The following is a 6,236-nucleotide window of genomic DNA, read 5'->3' on the forward strand; positions in this document are numbered from 1 at the left end:
GGCATCAGATCCAGGGGACTGAAGGTGCAGATAGTTATGAGCTGCCATGTGATTATTGGGGATTGGACATGGGTCCTCAGGAAGAGCCCCTGGAGTAGCTGTTTTAAAGGTCACCTATGTTCCTCTGTTAACGGCTTGCTGTTTTTTTCCGTTGGTTGTACATTTTTATGGGTTGACTACAATTTTATTTAGCTACTCATTTTTGGATAGACAGTGGATTGTTTCCAAGTTTATGCATTTTTTTAATTTTTTATCTTATGTGTATGAGTGTTCTTTCTGCATGTATGGATGTGTACCTTGTGCATGCCTCATGGCCTCAGGAGTCAAAAGAGGGGATCAAATCCCTTGGTACTAGAGTTGTGGGTGGCTGTGAGCCACCATGTGAGTGCTGGGAACCCATCCTCTGCAAGAGAAACCAGTTGTCAGCCTCTAAGCCGTCTCCCCAGCCCCAGGTTTCAGCATTTTCTAATAAACAGATACAGACATCAGTGTGCAAGTCTGTGTGGTCACTCACTGAATCTTACAAATTTACAAAGTAAGAAGGAACCCCCTCTTCATGGCAGCTCCTGTGTTCTCCCCGGTCCCTTCAGTGCCCTCCTGGTGGTTCTTCTCTCCCCTTGCCCTCACTATGACCCCCTCTGACTGCTTCCCACGTAGGCGTGGATCTCAGGGCTGGGGCTGGGGCTGGGGACCAGTGGTCTTGCAGCTTTATAGGATGTGACTTTGGAAAATGCCGCTGGAACATTTGCTAAGATGGTGTCAGTCCTAGAATTTGGCTGTGACTGTGCCTAAGAGTTGCTTTGAAAGTCCACGTGGTCGAGAGGCCAGAGCCGAGTGACCATAGAGCATCCTTGGGGGAGGGGGCACACACCAAGAGAGGCAGTCCAAGTTTCTCTACACATGTGTGTATCTTTTACATTCATGATATTGATATTTTGAGCATTTATATAATGTCTGACCTGTCCCCTGCCCTGAATGCTCAATGGTCAGCCTCCTGGCCATCCCACTATATCTGACCACAACCTGGCAAAAGTCCTGGCCATGGAGATAATTAATTTGTTGGCTGAAAGGAGAGCTCCCATTGAAAGTGGCTTTTCCTTGTTCTTAAGGAATCACCATCAATCACGTAGACTGTGTGGGATTCGGACAATAACAATCAACCTAGACAAATATGACAGCATCTAAAGATGGGGAAAGAAACATGTCTTTATTAGAAGAAATAACCCAAATGCTAGCACCCTAAGAACAAAAATACGCAGCCCTGGTCTGGTGATTGTCAGCTGCTTGAGAGCCAAACTGAGAACATGCTGCCCTGGCCCTAAACCCATGCTGAGAATTCACGCTGCTGGTGTACCGTGCGGCTTCTCTTGGATTGCTGATGTTGCAGCATTTAGTCCACATGCAATGCAACACCTCTTTCTGGTGGCTCTGTGCACTCTGACAACTCCACCGGCCGGTGTGAACACCACACACAAGGAAGAGAACGGTGCCTTCACCTCAAAGCTTGCTCGCTCGCACCCTTCGCCAGCAGCCCCCAGCGTTCATGCAGAACTGGCCTGCCTCACGCTGTTGATCTGTTGCTTGTGAGAAGCCGTCTTTTCCTGTCCGCCTTCTTTCCCTCAGTGTACACTCAGGACTCGTACTCGCTATTACAAGCAGTATCCGTCTGCATTTGTGATGCCAAGTAGTATTCCTATATTTGGACAGCACAGTTTCACCCATTCATTCATTCATTTGCTGACACACTCTTCCTACTTTTTTGAGTGTGTGAGGGAGAGTGCATGTTCATGGATGTTGCAGGTGCACACGTGTGCTTGGGTGTGTGGGTGGAGACCAGCGTCTCAAGTGTTGTCCTCAGTAAACCTGTCTACCTCCTTTGAGAGAAGGTATTGTCCCCCAATAAAGGACTGTGCTCCAAGGCCAACTACAGCCATCTTCAAAGTCCAGCGGAGCCTGCTCACCAAAGATTGCTTCAGCTGGGCTTGTTGACCTTTGACCTTTCCTCCTGGTGGGGAGGGTCATGGGACCCTCACCTGAGTATCTAACCACTCCTCCCAACCAGTTGGATGCAAGTCTTCCCTAGTTGCAGGTAGCCTCAGGTTCTCTGGGAGGGGATAGATGTTAGAGGTGGGGAAGGGGTTCCGTTCATGCAGCCACGAGGAAGCCGTCATGTCTGTCTGCACCCAGCAGACCTTCCAGGGTGACTGAAGTCACCCATTGCTCTGTTAGTAGGCCTAATAAACAGTGGTTCCCCTTTCTCCATGAACTATGGTGTTGGAACCTTGGGAGAGAGGTAAGTATTGTTTGCCAAGCGAAGGATTTTGGCAACACAAAGTCTCTCATTGGCCTGAAGCTCAGTGTTAGGCTGGAGAGCCCAGAGAGCCTCAGGAAGCCTCCTGTTACTGCCTCCTCGGCACTGGGGTTCCAGCAAGCCTGGCGTTTTCCCATGAGTTAGGGAGCTTGAACTTAAAAGTCCTTGTGCTTGCAGGGGAAACACTTCTCCCCACCAAGCTCTCTCCCCAGCCCTCTGTGCACATTGGTCTGCAGGTCTGCTGTGAAGGTGTCCTCTTCCCCCCAGTAAACTCAGAAGTCGGGTGACTGTGACCAGTCCATTCTCACCAGGACCGTTCATGAGCTGCTTTTCAATGAACACACATTAACTGTACAAAATAATGGGGGATCATTGTGACGTCTCCGTGCAGCATGCACCCATCAAATCCAGCCATTTCTCGCACCCCACACTCATGCTTAAGTAACATCAAATACAAGACACGGTTCAATGTGCATCTCAGATAACAATGGATAGTTTTTAGTTTAAGTTCTGTCCAATATTCAGGGCACTTTTAACCTAGCAAAGTATTTGTCTTTTATCTGAAATTCACTTTTGATTGCCCACCCTACATTTTCCCCCTGGCAATTATATTTTAATTGTTCCAACAAAATCAAGTTTGATTGGACCTAGCTCTCTGCATATTTAGTAATGATTGTATTCTTATTTTTGTTTCTATTTTATTCTTATTTGTGTGTGTGTGTGTGTGTGTGTGTGTGTGCTTGTCTGTATGTGCACCATGTGTCTGCAGTACCCAAGGCGGCCAGAAGAGAGCATCAGATCTCCTGTAACTGGTGTTACAGGAGGTTCTGAGATGCCCATTATGGGTCCTGGGAACCAAACCCAGGTCATCTGCAAGAGCATAAGTGCTTTTTAACATACCTCTCCAGCCCGTGCAATAATGATTTTAAACAGTACAGACAAGTACATAATTAAAAGGAAGAGATCTTGTCATCAGAGTTCAACAACTTTATGAACATATCGCAGCAAGCCATTTACTGGACACTATCCACCTCAAAATGACCTGGAGCGCAGGGCGGTGGTGGCGCACACCTTTAATACCAGCACTCGGGAGGCAGAGCCAGGCGGATCTCCCTGAGTTCGAGACCAGCCTGGGCTACCAAGTGAGTTCCAAGAAAGGCGCAAAGCTACACAGAGAAACCCTGTTTCGGGGGGGAAAAAAAAATGACCTGGAGCACAAGAGACAGAAGAAAATGGTGTCTTTCTCCGGGGAAGCCTTAGAAGCCTCTTCATCTGCTAGCCCTCAGCAAAAATGCAGAGACCAAAAGCTCCTACCTGCTTTCAAGAGTGTGCTTTTCCGGCGAGAATCTAGAAGGATATCACAGGCATGTTATTAAAGATCAAAAGCAATGGCAATAATATCTTGAATGCTTTGAAACCGACAGCTCATTTGAAGCCCGGGGTGCAGCAGAACTACCTTGGGATATGTGTAAGCTTTGAACCAAGCATTGGGCAAGAGAGAAACCAGAGGGGTTTTCTTTCCACATAGACACTGTTGAGAGCCAAGATGGGAGCCAGAAGAGCAAAGGACGTGTTTGAGTTAGTAAGAAGGCATCCTGCCCACACAAGGAGTAGCCCAGTGAGCTGCTGTGGCATCAGCAGACAATGGCAGGTTGGCATGCCCCAACATGAGGTGTGGGCTTCTGTTGTATAGGCAGGTAATGGGGTACCATGGCAGGGTCTCGGGTGTGGACAGCTTCTCAGTTTGGGTATGTTGCAAGGGAGAGGCCAGGCAATAGATAGGTAAGAGCAGGCCGAGCTAGCTGTCATGAGGACCCAGGCTCCTGGGCAGCTACCTGCACAATCGGAAACCATCTCACTGGAAGTGACCTGCATCCCCTTGCCAGTGACCTGCACGCTCGCTCTACAAAGGGCTGCTCTCAGCTGGCTGGGAACACAACCAACCTCTCTCAGTTGGCATCCAGTTGCCACAAAGAGTCTGAGTCCCTTACTTTCTTGTTTAAATGGTTATTCCCCCATGGCCAAAGTCACCCCCCCACGTGATTTCCTTTTACTGCTTCCCACTTCATTCTTGGAGGGAGGGCAGGCAAAAAGCTCGTCCAAGACAGGAGACGGTTCAGTAGAAGTGGGGCCAGTCAAAAAGAGGCCATTGCCCCCTCATAGGAAGCACTCTGGTTCTTCCAATGAATGGCGTCTGTAGAGGCTTCCCCCAACATGTCTCCACTCGGGCCTTGCAAGAAGCCCTCCAGTGAAGCCCTCACCCGGCACAGGCCGGTGCCTTTCTGCTGACTTTACTAAATCCAACATAATGATCTACCTAGGATATAATATATTGATATAACATAATATAATATAATTAATATAATATATTATATAATATAATTGATTTAATATAATATAATAATCTACGGCTGCAGAGTGTCCCATCCCACTGTATGAACCCGGCATAATTTAACCTCTCCTTTTTTTTTTTTTTTATAGTAGGGGGCTTTTGTAGCAATTTACAAACAGAATTTCAGAGTGCACGGTTTTTTGGACCACACACTCAGACACACTCAGTTCTTTCTTCACCAGCCTCATGACTGCTGAGTTATGGTTTTTGCATTTTTAAGGAACTTTATGTCATACCACCCACTATCATGTCACACTGTTGGGTTCCTGTGACCACTGTGCAGAAGGGGAGAGAGCCAGAGGCTGCAGCTTCTGGACCGACTTTCTCTTCACTGTTTTTTGCTCCGCAGATGTAATCCCGTGTTAACACGAGGCAGCTTGATGTGTCCTCCAAATCAAAACACAAAACTCCGCTTTTCTCCGAAAGCTCCACTGGCCTTGTAATTCATCTTGGTCACCTGAGGTAGGGTCCCCCTCTCCTAGTCAATTCTGCTTCAGCCACAGTTCCACCGCGACAGTTCACAAAGTTTGTCGTTGGTGGTGGTCATGGGTTTTTGTTTTGTGAGCCAAGGTCTCACCAGCAGGCTGATCTGGAACTCAGGGTTGCCTGCCTCAGTTTCCAAAGCGATGAAACTTCAAGCTTGGGCCACTGCACTCAGTCCTCCAGAAAATACTGTGGGAAAAAAAGGAAGGGAGGGAAACTTGAAGTGTCTGATTTTCTCTCTTCTTTGCTGTTTCCTAAGGACTACCTATGACCCAAGCTAGAATAGCCTTGCCTTACCATTTCCTCACCTCAGGCCTTGCAGGAAGTCCTCACACGGTGAAGCCCTCACACAGTGAAGCCCTCACACGGCACAGGCCAGTGCCTTTCTGCTGGCCTGCTAAATCCAGTATAATTCATGGTCTACCTCGGTCTTTCTAACGGCTGCAGAGTGTCCCATCCCACCGTATGAACCTTTTGTAATTTAGCCTCTCTTTTTTTGATGGGGGCGGGGGAGGGCTTTTGTAACCTTCTAACATCTGTCCCCAAAGACTCTGTGATAAATGGTCCAGATTGTCCCATAGTGCCCGGTGCCTGCTGTAGTCACACTGAAGCCATGGCTTCCTACTTAGCTGATTTACCAGAGTGTATCTTAGAAAAATGCCATGTGTCCTTTCTGCTTCAGATACCTGATTTCTTCTTTTCTCCTCCTCCTCTTCATCATCATCATCATCATCATCATCTCACAAAACTCTCTAGGCCAGTTCATTTCTGACCTTTAGCATCATCCCGCGAGTTTTCACTTGGCGGGACTTCCCATCTCTGCTAAGTTGCTGCTAAAAGGCTTGTTTTGTTCCAGGGATTGGAGCAGGGGGGTGGGGAGGGCACGGACTCTCCAATTGGTCTGTCTCTCTTGCCTTCATATCCCCCACTTGTGCCCTGCTAAATGCCATCATGTCCAATTCCCAGCTCCATTTCCTACAAGAGACGTTCCCCTCCATCTTCTCTTCCCACCGACCCCCCACTCCCACCCCACCCTGCCACACTCACCCA

Source organism: Peromyscus leucopus, chromosome 3, assembly GCF_004664715.2.
Source record: "Peromyscus leucopus breed LL Stock chromosome 3, UCI_PerLeu_2.1, whole genome shotgun sequence".
NCBI lineage: Eukaryota > Metazoa > Chordata > Mammalia > Rodentia > Cricetidae > Peromyscus > Peromyscus leucopus.